This window comes from Chelonoidis abingdonii, chromosome 3, assembly GCF_003597395.2.
Source record: "Chelonoidis abingdonii isolate Lonesome George chromosome 3, CheloAbing_2.0, whole genome shotgun sequence".
Taxonomy (NCBI): domain Eukaryota; kingdom Metazoa; phylum Chordata; order Testudines; family Testudinidae; genus Chelonoidis; species Chelonoidis abingdonii.
The window spans coordinates 208,042,987-208,061,044 of NC_133771.1; the positions used below are offsets into that span (position 1 = coordinate 208,042,987).

Consider the following 18,058-nt stretch of genomic DNA (forward strand, 5'->3'; position numbering starts at 1 on the left):
CTGCAGCACTAGAATGTGTTATACATTCTCTGGGATGAAATGAGTGCAGAAACTGCTGCAGAAGGTAAAAAAATGACAAATGGGATGATATGAGATCACTGGGCAAAAAAACTGTAGCAAGGACAAAAATTAAGCCAAAATATTAGTAAGCCAAATGCTCAGTCCCTGTCCTCACTTCAACAAAACTTCTGCTGACTTACTGTGTTGTATAGGAGGCCAGACTAGTTGATCTAATGGTCCTTTCTGGTCTTAAAAATCTGTGAAGGACTCAGGATTTGGCCTTATGTTTTGAGGAAAGGAGGTAATTTTACCTTGTTAGTGGTTTATAGGTTAGTACTAAATTTGAACAGATTTACAATATCAGGAGATGCTATAGTTGCCCACTCTGTAATACGATATTTAAAAAATGGACACTCCAGCAGGAGTGCCAGAATCTCCCCTCCCCCGCTTCTTCCCCCAAAGCTCTGCCCCTGCCATGCCTCTTCCCCCCAAGACCCTGCCCCCATTTGCTCGTCTTCCTGCCTTCCGCCCATCACTCACTGCTATTTTCCTCTCTCCCCTGCCTGGGTGGGGAGGGATTTGCCTGCGAAGCTGCAGCCCCGGCTGAGTAGGAACTGGCACGTGTGATGACCTGGTGCCTCCCCGTTGAACCCACCCACAGTAACTGGACTTCGCATGTCCGGTCGGTGGATCTGACTGGATATTGTCAGGTCCTCTTTTCAACCTGACTTTCTGATCAAAACCTGGGCATCTGGTCACCCTAGGACAGTGGTTCCCAAACTTGTTCCACCACTCGTGCAGGGAAAGCCCGTGGCAGGCCAGGCTGGTTTGTTTACGTGCTGCGTCCACAGGTTCAGCCGATCGTGGCGCCCACTGGCCGTGGTTTGCTGCTCCAGGCCAGTGGGAGCTGCTGGAAGTGGCACAGGCTGAGGAACATACTGGACGCCGCTTCCAGCAGCCCCCATTGGCCTGGAGTGGCAAACCGCAGCCAGTGGGAGCCACGATCGGCCAAACCTGCAGATGCGGCAGGTAAACAAACCAGCCCGGCCTGCCAGAGGCTTTCCCTGCACAAGCGGCAGAACAAGTTTGGGAACCACTGACCTAGAAGATGCCTTTTGTAACATTTCCTTTTCTTTCCTCTTTTGAAAAGCAATGGACCTGACTCTTCATTCCTTTATCCCATTTGACACAGGTAAGTAGCCCCAGAAATGGCCAAACCTTGGGATGTAAAGCAATGAACTTGCAGCCACTTTCCTTTACAAAGGCTGGGGCCAGACTCAAAGCGGTGATAACAAGTAGATCTTTTATCTCCATCAAAGGGGATCCAAGAGCTGGATTAAAGAGCTCAAGTAAGAGTACCTGGCGCTTTGAGAGCATCGGGGCATGAAAACGGAGTGTTCACCACCTATGTCAACTCAAGGCTTGAGCCTGCATTCTTCGTGCACTCCAAACTCCCATTGTTTCTGCACACAAAAGACTGCAATGCTGGTCCCTAGCCGTTTCCTTGCTTGAAATCCTCTGAGAAAGGCACTTGAATTTCTCAGTCACCTAATCATCTAGGCCAGGATTAATAGACTTAACTTCAGGCTCCTAAATCTGTACTTAGGTACCCAAATAGACGGCCAGGTTTTCCAACGTGCCCGACAGTGCTCTGAACTTCTGAAATTACAGCCCTCTCCTTTACACCCTCAGGGCTGTAGCAGCCTCTGCTGTGACAGTACCCATGCAGGTGGTTTTGCCCTACAGATGTCCTTATGGGGTGGGGGGAGGTTTGGCCAGTGGATCTGAAAGTTGCAGTCTATCATATCCCCAAATCTGCCATCCATAGAGATAGCCGGAGGGGCACAGACAATCCTGTGCAGGTTGTTTGCCCTGTGCTCTCTGGTCTATGCAGAGCAAAATCACACTGGATTTTGCTGTCTTTTAGGCCAGATTTGCCTCTTGGATTGGGATGAAGGGACAGGATCTGCCCCCATTGTGGACACCACTGTCTATAATACTATTGGCAGGTGATGCACAGAGGAAGTGTAGAAGAATTATACCCAGGTTTTGGTTGATGCAGGTCATCATGTTCAATGCAGCTCAAAGAGGATTGAGAGTTCTGCCCAGAAAAGCTTTTCTGTGCCCACACTCTGCTTGTTTAAGCTGGGATGATCAGTTCTTTCCTTACAGTCTCTTGCCAAAAAGAAAACAATTTCTCAGATTATTTTGTAATTCTACATTTTTCAAACATCTTTCTCTTGTATTTAGATCCTGTGAGTAGCTGAACGCATCAATGCATCGCTCGAGAAGCACGCACAGATGTGTGCATTTTAAGTCAACGTTTTCTTCTTGGGGTGCAAACCTTAACTCTCAATGAGATCAAATTGAATTTCATCTCTGTAAGGATTTCAGGATTGGCCCACATTGCCAACTGTCGTAAATCAGCATAGCTGCATTGCAATTAATGGAGCTACTCCGATTTATACCAGCCAAGGATCTGGCCTATAGAGTGTATATATAATGGTTTTCCATGAAGAATGAAGTTAGATTTTAGGTAAGACCAGAGCTATTTGTTTCTCTGATGAGCAGTCCGAACCATTTTACCTCTCCACATATGCTGTAGAGGCTGTGGGTCCTGACGATATGCCATATGTTTAATATCAAAATGATAACATATGAGATATAGTTTACATTTCATAAAAGTTGTATTTCTTTAACAATGCATTTTTTTCCCCTTGGAAAAATGATTCTGCACGACTATTTATTCGTCCTTGCCCCGTGGAGAGCTTGCTGCCATCTGTTTTTCTTGGCTTTCTCTTTCCCTTTTCTTCTTTCACTTGTTCTTCTCCCACTGTGCACCAATGAAGAGCTACGCTAGCCAAATTATGCAGCGTATTGTAAACACTTCATAAACTTTGCCAGCTGCTAAGTCAAGGGCTCTGCAGGATCAATCTAAGCCTGGAAGTCACTCAGAAAAAAATGAGCCAGGTTTTTGGAAGGCAGTTTGTGGAGCAATATGATGCTATATTATATCTTCCTAGCTGCAGTGTGGACTGATGGAGAAAGAAGCAAAGAGAGCTGCGTTATTCTTGAACGGCTGTCCTTGCGTCATAAAAAGGCAGCTGGGATTAGAGGCACCCATAAAACTGGGATAATATCTCCCTGCCAAACGTGGGGGATGATGAGTTAGTTAATGTTTGTCCAGCACTGCGAAAGCAAAAGTGGTGCATCTTCTCCACTGCTGTGTCAGTGCTGAGCGTTTTTCTTGTAACACAAACGATTGTAATAGGGTACAGAGTCTGATCTAATGTCCATTGAAGTCAATGGCAACACTCCCAAAAATTTCAGTGGGAGCAGGATTTTCTCCTCAAGACGAGATCTGCAGTCACTCCCTGGGAAAAGGGTGGTATCTTTGGGGCTACATAGAGTTAGGTTGTCTGCAGTCACTGCCTGGGAAAAGGGTGGTATCTTTGGGGCTATATACAGTTAGATTGTCTGCAGTTACTCCTTAAGAGGAGTGAGTTTGGGCTGGAGAAGCCAGTGGAGGCCAGACAACAGAGCAGAGAGGTTGGAAGGAGTCCAAGGAAATAGCAAGCAGACCATTTTTGCTACACATAGGGTCCCTAGACTGGAAGCCAGAGTAGTGGGCAGACCCAGGTTCTGCTACCAGTCACTGGGAAAATAGCACAGAACCTGGTCTTGGATTGGAAGATTATCTGGAGCATACAAGGACAGCTGATCCAGTAGAACATGGATTCCCCGGAAGGAGAGGACTATACAGTGACTTGGCCGGAGGACTGAGTCATAAAAAGGGAGCACTGTGACTTTTGAAGACAGAGAGGGAGACAATGTGAGCAACCGTCGGAAGTGGGGGAAGCGTCAGACCTGGCTGGAGCTAATCCTTAGATGCAGCCACAAGGAGGCACCCCCGTGAGGGGACCCTGTCACAGAACACTTTTATGTTTAGATTTTGACCCATATGGAAAAAAAAACCCCAGAGACATCTGAGTATAGACAAGTATAGTCAGACTAACTGCTGTGGTACTGGTGACATGACTGTTGGACATCACTCTTGGAAAGAGTCCGGTGGCTACACAAGAATAACACACTGCTCGGCACCACATGGCCTGACTGTCCTTCAGCCACCCTCCAGATGTAATTGATCACATCAGAATCACTTTTCTGATCTATCAGAAATAATTAGATACACAGGTTATCGGGAAAACTCAGGAAATTCAGACAGCACTTATAAATTATTATTTTGGTAACTTGTCACCTTCCCTTGCCACATTTTTGCTAAAAGTATCACAAGTTCACTAGTGCTGATGTACGCGGTCTGTGAACATCCTGTGATTGCGTCTAATTGCCCTGTTTTTACTACTTTTAGAGTGGTAAGAGCTTGGGTGGGGGAAGGGTTGCCTAGATTGACAAGCTTTCTTCTTCGTTGTTGTCTTCTTTTTTGTTTTCTGTTTCAGCCTTAGTGAAACTCTAATTAAAGTTATGTGGTGTTCATTCAATATAGCGTTCTACTGCTGCAATTCGGTATCCTCTATAGTTTCCGCTCCCAGACTTGTGCTCTCATTTACACCTGTTTTATCCCAGCACAGCTACAATGACTTCAGTGGCCTGAATCCTGACTTTTACCCTAGGATACATGAGACAAGAAGGAACCTCCATTCAGAGGCATCTGTTTTGTTTTGGGTTATGGGCCCTTGAGTCATTTGCTTGTTATATACGCTAGGCCAAACTCTTGACTTGCCTGGAGTTACACCAGGGATTAATTTACCCACTCGGATTCCTGTTGCATGTTACCTTCAGTCCTCCAAATAATGAACGCAGAAGCTCTATTTAGACATTACAGCAGGGATTTTCAGAGATGCCCAAGGGACACAGACACCCAAATCCTTTGAACAGCTGTGAAATATCTGAGTCTGTAATTGTAATAGGTCAATGGTAAATGTTTGAAGCTACGTGTACATGTTCCTTTAAATCTGCTCTGTTGTTCAGACAAGTTTAAACTTTGTGGCCATTACAATGGATAGATAAAGTAGGGAGTCTGTTCATATTAACATTAATGGCAAAAAGCCCTATTGACTTCAGTGGGAACAGAATCAGGCCTTAGGTCCTTGCTATAGTATAGATGATGCCAATTTATTCCTGTTGATGAGTGGTCACACAAGCAGGTCCTCTGGCTTTAGTGGGATTGCTGGTAGGAGTAAATCTAGCCCTGTCTCCGGTTCCCCTCCACAGCAGTGGAATACTATCTTTTTGTTTGTTTGTTTTTCTCGCTCTTTATTTGTAATGCAAGTATTCACAGTGCCTTCGATATACAGAGGCATTTATAATCAGTTCCAGGTGATTAAACACCTGAGCCCCAGTGATTATGTGGATCAGGCCTGTACACAGTGCATGTTCTGGCTCCAAAGAGTTTGCAGTCTAAGACAAGCCCAACATAAGACAGTTCCGGTGAAAGAGGACATGGGGATCTCCTCTGAGCAGGGATTGCTTGGGGAGATGGGGAGGATATGAAGACAGAGAGTGGGTCACTGGCAGTCAAGGCCAGGGAGAATGACCCAGGCATGGAGGACGATGTGGTAGGCAGAGAAAAGCCAGGAAAATGGGACAACAAACAGTAAGGCGAACGGCCTGGGATGAGTGATGATGTTGAGAGGGCGAGTGGGAAGAAATGAGAATAGAGATGGAGTGAAACCACTCAGGGGCTGGTCGATGGGGATGCAGATCTTCAATGTGATGTAGGGAGAGGCAAGAAGCTAATCCCGGGAGTCCTAGAGAGGAGGAGGTGGTGTGAGGAGTTGTGGGAGAAGATGACCTTGGCAGCAGCACTTTGGACAAGGAAAGGCGGAAGGTTGTGAGGCCAAGAGACCATTACAGTAATGAAGCAGAGTGGTGACCAGAGCCGGGGCAATGGGGAAAGGGAATATGCTGGCAGTGTCAAAGAGGAAGAGGTGATGGAAGGCTGGATGTGTTGTGAATAATAGCTGTAAGACACACACCATTTGTTTCTAGGCTGAGGCACAAAAACCAAAGATTTACAGAGTGTCCAAATAACAAAGTTTTATTGCGCAATGTTCAAACAACGGTCGAACGTGGTGTCTCCCTGCTAATCAGGGAGAGACCCAGGCTGCAGGTTACATAGAAGTTATATACCTTTTAGGAGTGCATGCTACCCTCGTGAATCGGAAGCCTTAACCAATAAACAAGCCATTTTCTTATCTTTAGCCTTTTACAGTCAATCACTGTCCTCGTGCTGGCTAGTGCACAGTCCAGATGTTACCTTGCATACTAGAATTTTTCCTTAATTATGTTGCTACAGCTGTGTTCCTATCCTCTTTCCTGTTTCTGACTTTATATTTCTTTAATGCTGCCCTTGAGAGCCATGTATGTGATGTGCTCACTTTTAGTTAATGATGGATACAAAATAGGGGAACTTACAAAATGGAGTTGCTCATGCTAACTACCCTTAACAGGTGTGACTGCACACTGTCCTGTTTGTTTGTTATATTTTTCCTTCCCAGACAAGGCAGAGTGCACTGATTATTGAGTTTAAATAATTAGCCTTCTCCTGGGATTGCAATCTGCTCAGCTACACCCATAACTCTCTACACTGCATTAACACTGTCATAGCTTTCCTACTCAGATCTGAACCTTAGAATTCAGAAAATAAGATGCTAGCATGAAACCTCCAAGCTTAATTACCAGCTTAGATCTGATAGTGCTGCCACCAGCCAGATTCCAGTGTCTGGCGCACTCTGGTCTCCCCAAAATCTTCCCGGGGACCCCAAGACTCAGATTGCCCCTGAGTTCTAACAACAAAGGAAATTAACCCCCTCCCTGTCTCAGCTTATTTCACTCTCCCCCCGGTTTCCCCTCCTGGATGCCCTGGACGATCACCCTATTTCAATTCCTTGAATGCCAAACAGAGAGATTCCAGTTCTTTCACCCTCAGTCAGAGTCCCTGCAAAGTAAGCTTTGCAACTCTGACACAAATGAGATTTCCCCCTCCCAGTCTTCCCTGAGAGAGACGCTTAACCCTGGCACAGAGATTTCCTATCCCCCTGACCACAACATAGAAAAGAAAATCCAACAAGTTTTAAAAAGAAAGCTTTATATAAAAAGAAAGAAAACGACATAAAACTGGTCTCTGTATCAAGGTTGACAATATACAGGGTCAATTGCTTAAAAGAAAAATGAATAAACAGCCTTATCCAAAAAGATATACAATTTAAAACATTCCAGCAAACTGCACACATGTAAATACAAGAACAATATAAAAACCTATTGTCTTCTATCTTTGTACTTACACTTGGAAACAGAAGATTAGAAAGCTTGGAGAGAGACAGTTCACTCTCAGAGCCGAGAGCAACAGAGAAAGAAAGACACACACCCAGAAGTTCCCTCCCTTGAGATTTGAAAAATCTTGTTTCCTGATTGGTCCTTTGGTCAGGTGTTTGGTTACCCCTTTGCAGGTGAAATAGACATTAACCCTTAGCTATCTGTTTATGACAAACACAAAGATGAAGAATAATACACATATCTATGTAATGCTTCCCTCCCCTCAAAGAAGGCAAGTGTCAGAAGTTGAATCCAAGTGGCTAGCGCTAAGGGGCACATGATGGGTCTCAAGAGCCTTAGTGTTGGAAATGTAATCACTCCCTTCTTGAAAACCACTCTGCATGTGCACACACAGCAAGCCAGAGAATGAACAGACAGCCACACCAAGATGTAGTATCGTCAAAAAGAGCCAAAGCAGATATGAATTCAGTGGCCAAATTCAACAAGAACCAGGGCTGCCTGTACTCCACAAAGCATGCTTTGATGGTTATGACCCATAGGAAGGAGGGAGCAATGCACGAACAAGCCAACACTTCCAGCAAATTAAAGTCTATTTAATGGCTATTTTGTGGGTTTGACTTTGCCCTTTTGATGTCAATTGTAAAACTTTCATTGACTTTAGTGGGAGCAGAGTTAGGCCAATGCTGCAGCTCTTGGAAATACCACTTGCAGTCCCTTAGGCAGGACGCAGAGATGCACTGCACCGGGACAGGTGCTGGAGGCACTCATCTGTGAAGAGAGAGGCAAGGCAGAGAGCTTCCCAGGAGGCTGGGGCAATGCACTTTGAGGAAGTAACTGTTTCACCCATCAAACTACATGGTGAGTTTTAGGTCACAGCCTTAAGTTAGGGGTCAATGCAGATCTGCATGCCTTCAGGAGAAGCAATACAGAGGCTGGGCTTCAGAGAGAGACAAGCTCAGTTGGGATTGTCCCTTACTCAGAGGTGTCATGACACTATCTCATCCCTTGCACCATCTTGAAGATTTGCTCTTTAATGTGTGGCACAGTTGACCAGCCCCTCTCCAGAGTGCAACCCCCTGAGCACCAAAGAAAGGGTGAACGACTCATTGCTAACTCTCCTGTCCCTGCATGCAGCTTCAGAATGGCGCAGTGTGTGCTTCCCAGAACTGACTTCCAGCAAGGAGGCCAAGGCCAATTCTCATGCCCTTCCCTTATTGGAGCGTCTAGCACCACTAGTGCGATGAACACTCCCATGCACCTGGCATTTGAATAAGCACAAGCACCAGGACTCTGACTAATGCATATGTAGAGGAGCAGATTGTGGAGGGCTCCCAGCAAACTTTCCCCCAACTTGTGCAGTTATGTCCAGCCTTATTTAATAACCATTACAGTAATGCCAGAGGTCAGACAAAGTCAATTCCCTAGCTCAAACAAAGCTCTCCCGGCACGAGAAAGGTACATCAGCATAGAATCATATAGAACCGGACAAATGTAGGGCTAGAAGGACCTTGAGAGGTTATCTAGTCCAGCTCCCTTCACTGAGACAGGACCGAGTAAACTTAGATCATCCCTGACAGGTGTTTGGCCAACCAGTTCTTAAATGTTTTGCTCTTCCAGTCAGAGACAGAGAGAATTTCTTTCCCCTTTTATACTGCATGGCTTCTTGTCTGATACATTAATGTGCAGGTCATCGTCAAATCACATGTAAAGTCCTGGGCCAAGATTTTCAAAAATTGAGACCTAACTTTAGGCTCCTAAGTAATTCTTTAAGCACATAAGTACCTGGCCTGATTTTCCAAAGGACTGAGCATTCAAAACTTGCCATTTATTTCAAGCAGAGCTGCTGGTTGCTCAAGATCGTTGGGAATCAGGGGTGAAATCCTGGCCTATTGAAGTCAATGGCAAGACTTCCAGTGACTTTAGAGGGGACACAATTTCACCACAAGTGCCTGAATACAGACTCAGGAACATAACTTCAGCAGTGCAGGCCAAAAAGTTTAAATAAAGCCTTGGGCATCCAGCCATATCCACTGCAGGCAGAGCACTCAGCCTGTCTGGAAATCAGGTCACACATGTAGGTGCCTAAATATGGACTTAGAAGAGAGATGGGCAATTTTTTTATCCAAAACATTTTTTCCCTGAAAATTACAGATTCAGATCAACTGAAATGTTTGCTGAATTCATGTCGATTATAGCAGTTGTTTTGGCTGAAACAAAAAAAGAAAAAAATTGGAAAATTATATTATTCAACTTTGTAAAAAGCCCTAGTCACTAGGCTATAGTCAGACTCACTCTCTTTCTCAGGCTGAGTGACTATCCAAGTATTTTAAACAGAAGTGGAGGAACTGCTTCAACAGGAGAAATTGAGAGAACCCAATAGCGGAATACCCTATGGGCTGGTAGTTAAGGAACTCACCTGGAGGGGGAAAACCTGGACTCAAGTCCGTGTTCTAAAGCAGGGATTCAAACTGGGTCTGCCACATTCCCTGTGAGTACCCCAGCCACTGGGTGAATGAAAAGTTGCATTTGATCTCCAAGGCGATTTTTCAAGTAGATGAAAAATTTCGGTTTCAGTTCAACTCAAACCAGTTTTACCCCCATTTTTCAGAACGGCCAGTGAATCAAAAATCAGTTAGCACACAGCTCGACTTAAGAGCCTAATATCAATCCCAGAGTTTTGAAAATCTTGGCCCCAGTGTTTGTGATTATGATTATTGTACCTTAGGTTTTCCCATCAAACATGCCCCTATAGGTAACATTAGAGCCTTTTTCCTGCCTTAGTTGTAGTCATTGTCTTTGCTCTTGATTTTTTTAAGGCCTGAGCAGAATATGGGGCTTCTTTGCGATCTGATCTTTCTGAAATAAACCTCATTCATTTTTCAGTGAGCCAAAGCCTTTTCCCTTGAAAACAAGGAGCCAGTTAAGTTACACATAATTTAAAGGGAAAGCCAGGTAAAAATAACACTGATGCAAGCTTCATAGATAATGGAATGCATTTTCATACAAACCTGATTGTTTCAGACCCCTGGTGAATAGCTTAGTGAGGTTAGAGCCGATGTCTTTGTGCTTTTCTAAGCTGCTGGCTCTCTGAAAAGGAAAAAAAAAAAAGGACCCTCTGAGATGTTTAAAGTACATAAGGTCTGCAATATGTGCTGAGAGCCGGGATTAGCTCTAATGAATGGCAGTTGTGGTTCAGAGATGATCCGATGTGGCCCAGCTTTCAGCCAAACGTGGCTTAGCTACAGTAACTAAGGGGTCAGTGTAAATGAAGACAAAATGGCAACGCAGCACCGAAAAGCAGGAAAATGATGTTTTCTACTCAGCCAGATTCCCTGGTTCAGCCAAGTGCACATGGTGAAAGATGGGAGGTGTCCGTAGGCAATCTTTGAAGCCTCTTGACCACCAGCCATCTCAGTGCTAGGCTGGTTTTCTGTTGCAGAGAAGCTGACAGCTAACAATCCATATGGGCTGCTCCGTGCTGCACAAGCTCCTGAAGGAATTGCTGGGCTGGATGAGACCGGTGATCCGTCTAGTTTAGTATCTCTGGGAGTGTCTAGAGGGCCAGTGGTAGGTGCAAGAAACCCATCAGTAAACAATTAATCCCATCGCTCATGCCACATCTTTATTTATTTGTATGAAATGGTTTTAGTTATTTATCAATTTTAACACAAGTGAAGGAGTGACTCATGTAAATTACAGTACTGTGGTATTTCCTCTGCTGCTCTAATAGCAGCAACTTCGATTGGATTGCTGTTAAGTTAGGTGGTTAAGTGGTGTATGTTTCTGGAGGGATGTCACCACTCAAATCTTAACAAATGCCTTTGCAAATATTCAGAGTTGCCCCAGCTATTCCCTCTGGTGAGAATCCTGGGGAAAGCTGGTAATAATGTTACCTACTTGAGAACACAAAATGGCAAAGCTCGCAATGGTGAGCCCTGTAAGTCTATGATCCCTCGAAGGGCAAGGGGATTCTATAAAAGTTTTAAAATAGCTATCAGTCACCTAAGCGAACAAGTTACATGTATTTTCTCTTGGCTTGCAAGACCGACCTGTGTACTGCCCCTCCCCGCCACAGCTCTAATGTAAATCTTTATCCCCTATGTTCCTGTCATGCTCTCTATTTCACAGCATCATAAGAAACAGAAACACATTTATTCTCACCTGTTAAATATGCGAACACCTGTTTCCATTTGATTATATAAATAAGGCACTCATCCTTTTTCTTTCCAACTAACTCACATTTGACGTGCCTCTGAAAAGCATTTGGCTACTGATATTTAGTGACTGTTGGGACTATGATTAATTAGTTAAATCAGATATTATACAATAGGTTATTTCTGTTGAGCTGCATTTAGAATAAATTGTATGGATCTTTATTAAAAGCAGCGTTGATCTTTCTTCTGGCACATTTCATAAAGGTGTTGGAGAAGACTGTTTTCAGAATCAGGCACATATCACAGGGAGTAATATACCAGAATTACTTACGTCACCTGATTGTACTATATATATATATTTATTTATTTTACAAGCACTTCTCTGATTGCTTCCTTTCCATTTGTTTATTTAGTTGGGTTTATTTCAAAGGTCTTTCCATTGCTCAGGGGAATTTTACAAAAATTACAACATGTATCAGTTTAGATCCTAAGCTGGTGTCAAAATCATTGGTAGGTTAAGACCAACATGTTAAACTCCACTCAGATATTTAAATCAATGGGAGTTCCATGTGTGAAGAGCTTGCAGTAAGGGACCCCATAAGTATATGGGAACTGAGGAAATTCTTGAAATGATAGGAGTGAGGTGGGAAGTATGACTGTGTATGACTGTACTCTACTGGAAGGAAACAAAGCTACTGAACTAAGGGTATGTCTGCTCTGGAGCTGTAAAGGAGGAAAACATGCACTAGCTTTGATCAAGCTAGCATGCTGAAAATAGAAATGTAGCCACAGCGGTGCAGGCAGCCAGAAGGGCTAGCTGCTCCGAGAATGATCTCATCCAAAAGGCTAGGCACCATATTTGGGGTGGCTAGATCCTCCCATTGCTTTTGCCTCAGCAGGAATACTTCTTTTTTTTAGTACATTAATCCAACCTAGCATGGGTATGGCTCGAGATGGGAATTAGATCTCCAGATCCAAGTGTAGACATACCATATGTGTCATAGGTCCTCTACTGCTGGCATTTGATGATTTTCTATATGCTGATGTGGTAGGTGCTAGTGCTTTTGGAGCGGGATGTTCCAAGTCCTCTTTCTGGTGTTACCATGAAATTGGACTGGTGCACGGACACAGTGATTGACAATAATGAAGTCCTATGTGGCCACGGATTTGTTATGATACTTACTTACTTTATAGAGAGGTGTGATGCTTCATTAAAATGTGCAGTGTGCTACATATATGTTGGGATCTGGATTATTCTGGTGGACTAGGAGAAGCTGCATATGTAGTAAATTTTGCCATTAAAATTGAGAGTATGCAGCCAAAAATTCACCAGATCCAGCAGGATACTGGCACTGAATTAGAATTTTAGCAGATTTCTTGTACCGGGATGTCTTGGGGTAGAACATTGAAAGCAAAATTCGTTCTCACTGTTTGCTTGTGCTCCCGTTTCCATCTCCACTTGTTATCTCTTGTCTTATACTGGGACTTTTCCACTTGAAAGAGAGACAACTAAGGTAGGATATGATAGAGGTCTATAAAATCATGACTGGTGTGGAGAAAGAAAATAAAGAAGTGTTATTTACTCCACATAACACCAGAACTAGGGGTCACCAAATGAACAGTCAGCAAGTTTAAAACAAACAAAAGCAGATATTTCTTCACACAACACACAGTCAACCTGTGGAACTCTTTGCCAGAGGATGTTGTGAAGGCCAAGACTATAACAGGGTTCAAAAAAAACAAACCCTAGATAAGTTCATGGAGGATAGGTCCATTAATGGCTATTAGCCGGGATGGGTAGGGATGGTGTCCTTAGCCTCTGTTTGCCAGAAACTGGGAATGGGTGACAGGGAATGGATCCCTTGATTACTTGTTCTGTTCATCCCCTCAGAAGCACCTGGCACTGGCCAATATTAGAAGACAGGATACTGGGCTAGATGGACCTTTGGTCTGACCCAGTATGGCCGTTCTTATGGTCTAATACTTAGACTGTAAATTCTCTGGGGCAGGGACCAACTTTTTGTTCTGTTTGTACTGTGCTTAGCCCAATGGGGGCCTGGTACATGACTGAGGCTCCTAAGCCCAATTTCAGTATAAATAATATTTTGGTGGTGCAGTTTCTGCGTTTGTGGTCAAAATTTGGGAGGATCCAGATGCCAGCGCTGGGGTGCAGCAGGGGCCAGATTTTCCAGAGTGCAGCAGCAGCTCAATTCCCTGTTTACTCTGTTGAATTTGGGGAACTGGAGCCAGAAAGTGCCTGGATCCGGGTGCTGGTTCTGGGGTATTGTAGCACCAGGATGCTTCGGCCTCTAGAATCTCTTTGCTGTAGCAGGAGCAGTTTCAACGGATACTGCATTTAATCAGCGCGGTTTGCAGGAGTGAGGAGCAGATTTTGGCTGGCTCTAGCCGTGGGATTTTGCAGAGCTGTCGCGTGGGATCCGATGCATGGGGGGCTGGATTGTTCCAGGGCAGGAGAAGCCGCTAGATTTGGTCTCCGTGGAGGATGCAGTTGAGGTATCGACATCACCAGGCTCCGGGCTCGCTCTTTCCCCTCCACAGCGCTGCACCCTCTAGGCAGCTGGGCGTCTCCGCTTCGACCAGGGCGAGGCGAGCTTGAGCTCCGCCACTCACAGCCCGGATGTAGCAGCAGCAGCAGCAGCCCGGTGGCGGCTCCCCCCAGCCGCCTGCCAGGGACGCACGCCGCGAGCCCGGGCTCGCAGGAACATGGCGCTCGGAGCGATGTAGCGGCGGACGATGCGTGCAGCCCGGGCTCGCCTGGCAGCCGGGCACTAGGTAGGCGCGAGGCGGGAAAGGGGCAGCAGGAGCATCGCTGCAGGCGGGCTCGCGGGCACAGCCCGGGTTTCCCGGGGGATGAAGCGGGCTCGGAAGGATCCATCCCTGGAGAGGCAGCTACCGCTCGAGACAGCCGCCTGCAGCGAGAGCTGCCTCGGTGGAGAGCCAGCCCGCTTGGGGCTGGGGGGATGCGATGGGTCGGCCCCAGGGACTTTACAGAATAATGCGATTTCCTGACGGGTTAGGAAAGGGAGCCCTCCGCCTGCCTAAAACCTCGGCGTGCTCCCGAATGCAGCCTCGGGGAGGGGCGTGTGGTGGCGGTGGGAGGGAAGGTGTGTTGCATGTGCAAATGGACACTACTGCTTGCAGCACTCCCGCAGGCAGCGCTCTCCTGTCAATACTGGACCTCCGGGGAAGCAATTAAGAAGCGGGAGCAGCAATAGTAACGATGATGCTTTAGCATCCTCATGGAGCGTGCCGTGACATTCAAAATACGCAGGGTCTTTTGTTCGTGTTCTTGCTACAAAACACTCAGCGATCGTGTCATTTTCGGCAGTGGGCAGTGAGAACTCTAGTGCAATCATCTCCTGTCTCTCAGTCCCCTCTGATGGGAAAACTTGAGTACGTGTGTATTCAAAACAACTTTTTCTTTTGGGGTTTACTTTATGGACCGGGGGGTGTTTTATTTTTTAATAGTATCTGCAGCTAACCATCCAAGACAATGGACTAATTAAGATACAGTCACTTAACATATGTTCTTTGAAAGCTGGTTAATGTAGCTGACAACGCAACAACTGCTTTGCATTGACAAATGACATTAACATCAGAGATGGATACAAGATAAAGTAATCTATAAAGTGTTCTCTAGACATGCTTTCAGTAAAAAGAGGAAGCATGAATTCTGAGGTATTAAAAGTTCCGGTTGCTTAAAAAGAATGTAAAAATAATAATCATAAACAATCACCACAGTAAGCTTTGTCAAAGTGTGTTGTAAAGAAATCCACTTTAGTTGGGAGAATTAAATACTGTATAACCGCCCAATCTAAGACTAACACTTTGAGAGAGACATAGTGCAGAGACAGGAAAGCTAGGCAAACTGCCAGTAAAATCAATAGAAGAGAATGCCAAGCCTCTTTGATAACACTGGCTTTAAAATCAAATCAAGCCTTCTCACGTCATTTAGTTTTGTCTAATTGCTTTTCTGAAAGGAGACGACTTTTTAACATTTGCCACTTGTGCTGTATGTCTTCATTTCATACATGCATGTCGCTCAGTGGGATGGGGCGGGTTTTATATCGAGTGTTTTAAAAATATCCATAGTTCCTTTGAATAATTTATCCCATGTGGGGGAAGAAACCCCAAACCAGGTCTCCAAGGCCACTGACCTTGTGATGGCCTTAGGAAAGTATATGAGACATTTGACAATGTTGCTTGACGAAGAAAGCACTGGGCAAAGAAATCGTATCAAGCACTTCATAACCACGATCTTTACAAAGTAGAGGGAGGGTTTGGTTTGTATTTATGTTTTGGTTTGTGTGCCTGCATTTGAGGCATATGGAAGGGGAAACTGGAAGTGAAGAAGGGTTCTTAGGAAAATCCTGAATTAAACATGTTAGAAATGGTGGAAAATGTTGAAATGTGCAGAAATAGAATAATTTAACATTTGTTGAGGAATGTTGACAAGTATCAGGGCTGTTTTGACAAATCTTTGAGGAAGGATTTTAGAGTAATAGTTATGTGCAAATTTTTTGTTTGATTTGAATGACGAGCAAGATTTTCTCAAGTGGCTGTTGATTTTGGGATGCCTCATCTTTTGGGAGCCAAACTTGATTTTCAGGGGAAGGTGGCTCAGAACTCTCTAAACATCAGGCCCCTTTAAGGTGTCACCTGAAAAAGCGAGGCACCCAAAATCCCGAATCACTTTTGAAAATCTGGGTCAATATACTTGCAGATACTCTGCTTTTAAATAGGGGTTGGAAACTGTCTTCATATGTTTTATGTATCCTTTTTTCCCTTGTTAGCTTTGAGCATCAGAACCAAAAGCAAACGTATCGTGCAATGACAAGTATGGTAATTTGAAGGTTCTCAAACTTTTTCTTAGGGTGGATCACACATAAATAGTGAGATTTTGCTCATGGACCACCTCCCTTTCTATCCACAAATACATAGACCACCCCTCTTCCCAGTCATGATCATATAACCCTGTGCTTACATGGAAAATTAACATGAAGAAAGTATTCAGGGTGGCATTTCCCAAAGCACTCAGAGCTGGCCTAACTTTTCTCCTGTTGATGTCCATGATAAAACTCCCATTGACTTGAACGGGCTCGGAGTTAGGCCAACACTGAGCACTTGTGAAATTCCCACCTTTAATTTTAGTTTCTTTTTAATGTGATTTAGCAGCTGGAAATAAGGAGGAGAACTAGCCTGGTGTGACCAGACAGATGTCCATGGCCTATTAATAGGCTCTCCCAGGACCGTAGTGTGTGTACACTGCAGCTGAGAACGAGCCTTCCAGCCTGGCAAGAACGACTCACGCTAGTGGGACTTGAGCAAGCATGTGAAAAATAGCTTGTTCCCAGCTGCAGTGTAGACATACCCAATTAGGGAGCCACTGTGCCAAACTCTAGCTTTTTGCAAATCCATTACTGTACCGTGAAACTTTTCTCAGTAATTGCCCAGGACAAGGGAAATGTCCCTGTGCCATCCTTAACTATCTGCGTATCCTTGTTGTGGAGCTGGTTGTGGGTAAGATTAACAGCTCAGTGCATTTTGGGATCAGTGTCAGATGTTCCATAGCATGGGAAATCCCTACACTGAGGTTAGGATACTCAAGAACTCCCTGTTGCAAAGTTGCCTCTAGTAGTGATGTTTCCCCTCTGCAGAACAGATAGGGGACTCAAAGCCCTAAAGGAGTGGATTTGCTGGGGTCCACATGCATCTTGCCTTGCCCATGGAGGTACTAGCTATGCACATGGCTGCCTTATCCCCTACCCCATGGTAGCATGGCTTGTGTGTTCCCACTGTTTGGCCATGCTGCAGAGGGAGAGGTGGACAAGTATCCAGGTTTATGTGCTTGGATGTCCACCACTTGTTGAGGAAAGCTCCATATCTTCCTGAGGTCACCCTGCAACCCAGCTGTGCTGGGCTTCAGAGGGCGGGTCATGCCGCAGAGCCTTCCCCCCCCCTCCCAGTTCCATGCTCAGCTCATTGCTCCTGTTATGACTCCCCTCTATCTAAGCAGGGCTGGCTCCAGGCACCAGCATCCCAAGCAGGTGCTTGGGGCGGCAATCTGAAAGGGGCGGCAGTCTGTGTGTTTTTGCCCCCAAACAGTGTGCTGAATTGCCACCGCAGATGGCAGGGGCAGTCCGTGTGCCGTTAGGGTGGCACACGCATTTCCGCGATGACGGCAGTTCAGCAGCAGCTTCTATGTTCAGCTGTCTGCAGCGGCGCAGATTCTGTCTTCTGGCTGAAAACAGAAGCTGCCGCCGAATTGCCACTGCCGTGGAAACACGCATGCTGCCCTAGCTGCACACTGACTGCCCCCACCATCTGCAGCGGCAATTCGGCGTGCTGCTTGGGACGGCAAAAACAGTAGAGCTGGCCCTGTATCTAAGATACTTGTGTGACCCACATTGCCAGAACTTCGGAGCAGCTCCCAATTTTATTGTATTTATTTCTTCACAACCCCCCCGTGAGGTGTTATCCCCATTTCACAGATGAAGCACAAAAAAGCTAAGTGACTTATCCAAGCTCACACAGGAAGTCTGTGGCAGAGCAGGGAATTGAATCTGGGTCTCCTAGTTGCCTAATCA

The 18,058-nt window shown here is 45.3% G+C and overlaps 1 protein-coding gene across 3 annotated transcripts in view; it reads left to right on the plus strand.

The window, feature by feature from the left end:
* Window positions 1-13,909: 13,909 nt before the first annotated feature.
* The window catches only part of PAK5 (p21 (RAC1) activated kinase 5), a 197,020-nt gene continuing 192,871 nt past the window's right edge, over window positions 13,910-18,058 (plus strand). For all 3 annotated transcript variants that reach the window (XM_032800141.1, XM_032800142.1, XM_032800143.1), the window contains exon 1: window positions 13,910-14,243. The gene's annotated coding sequence lies outside the window, so the exon portion shown is untranslated. The remainder of the gene's footprint in view (window positions 14,244-18,058) is intronic.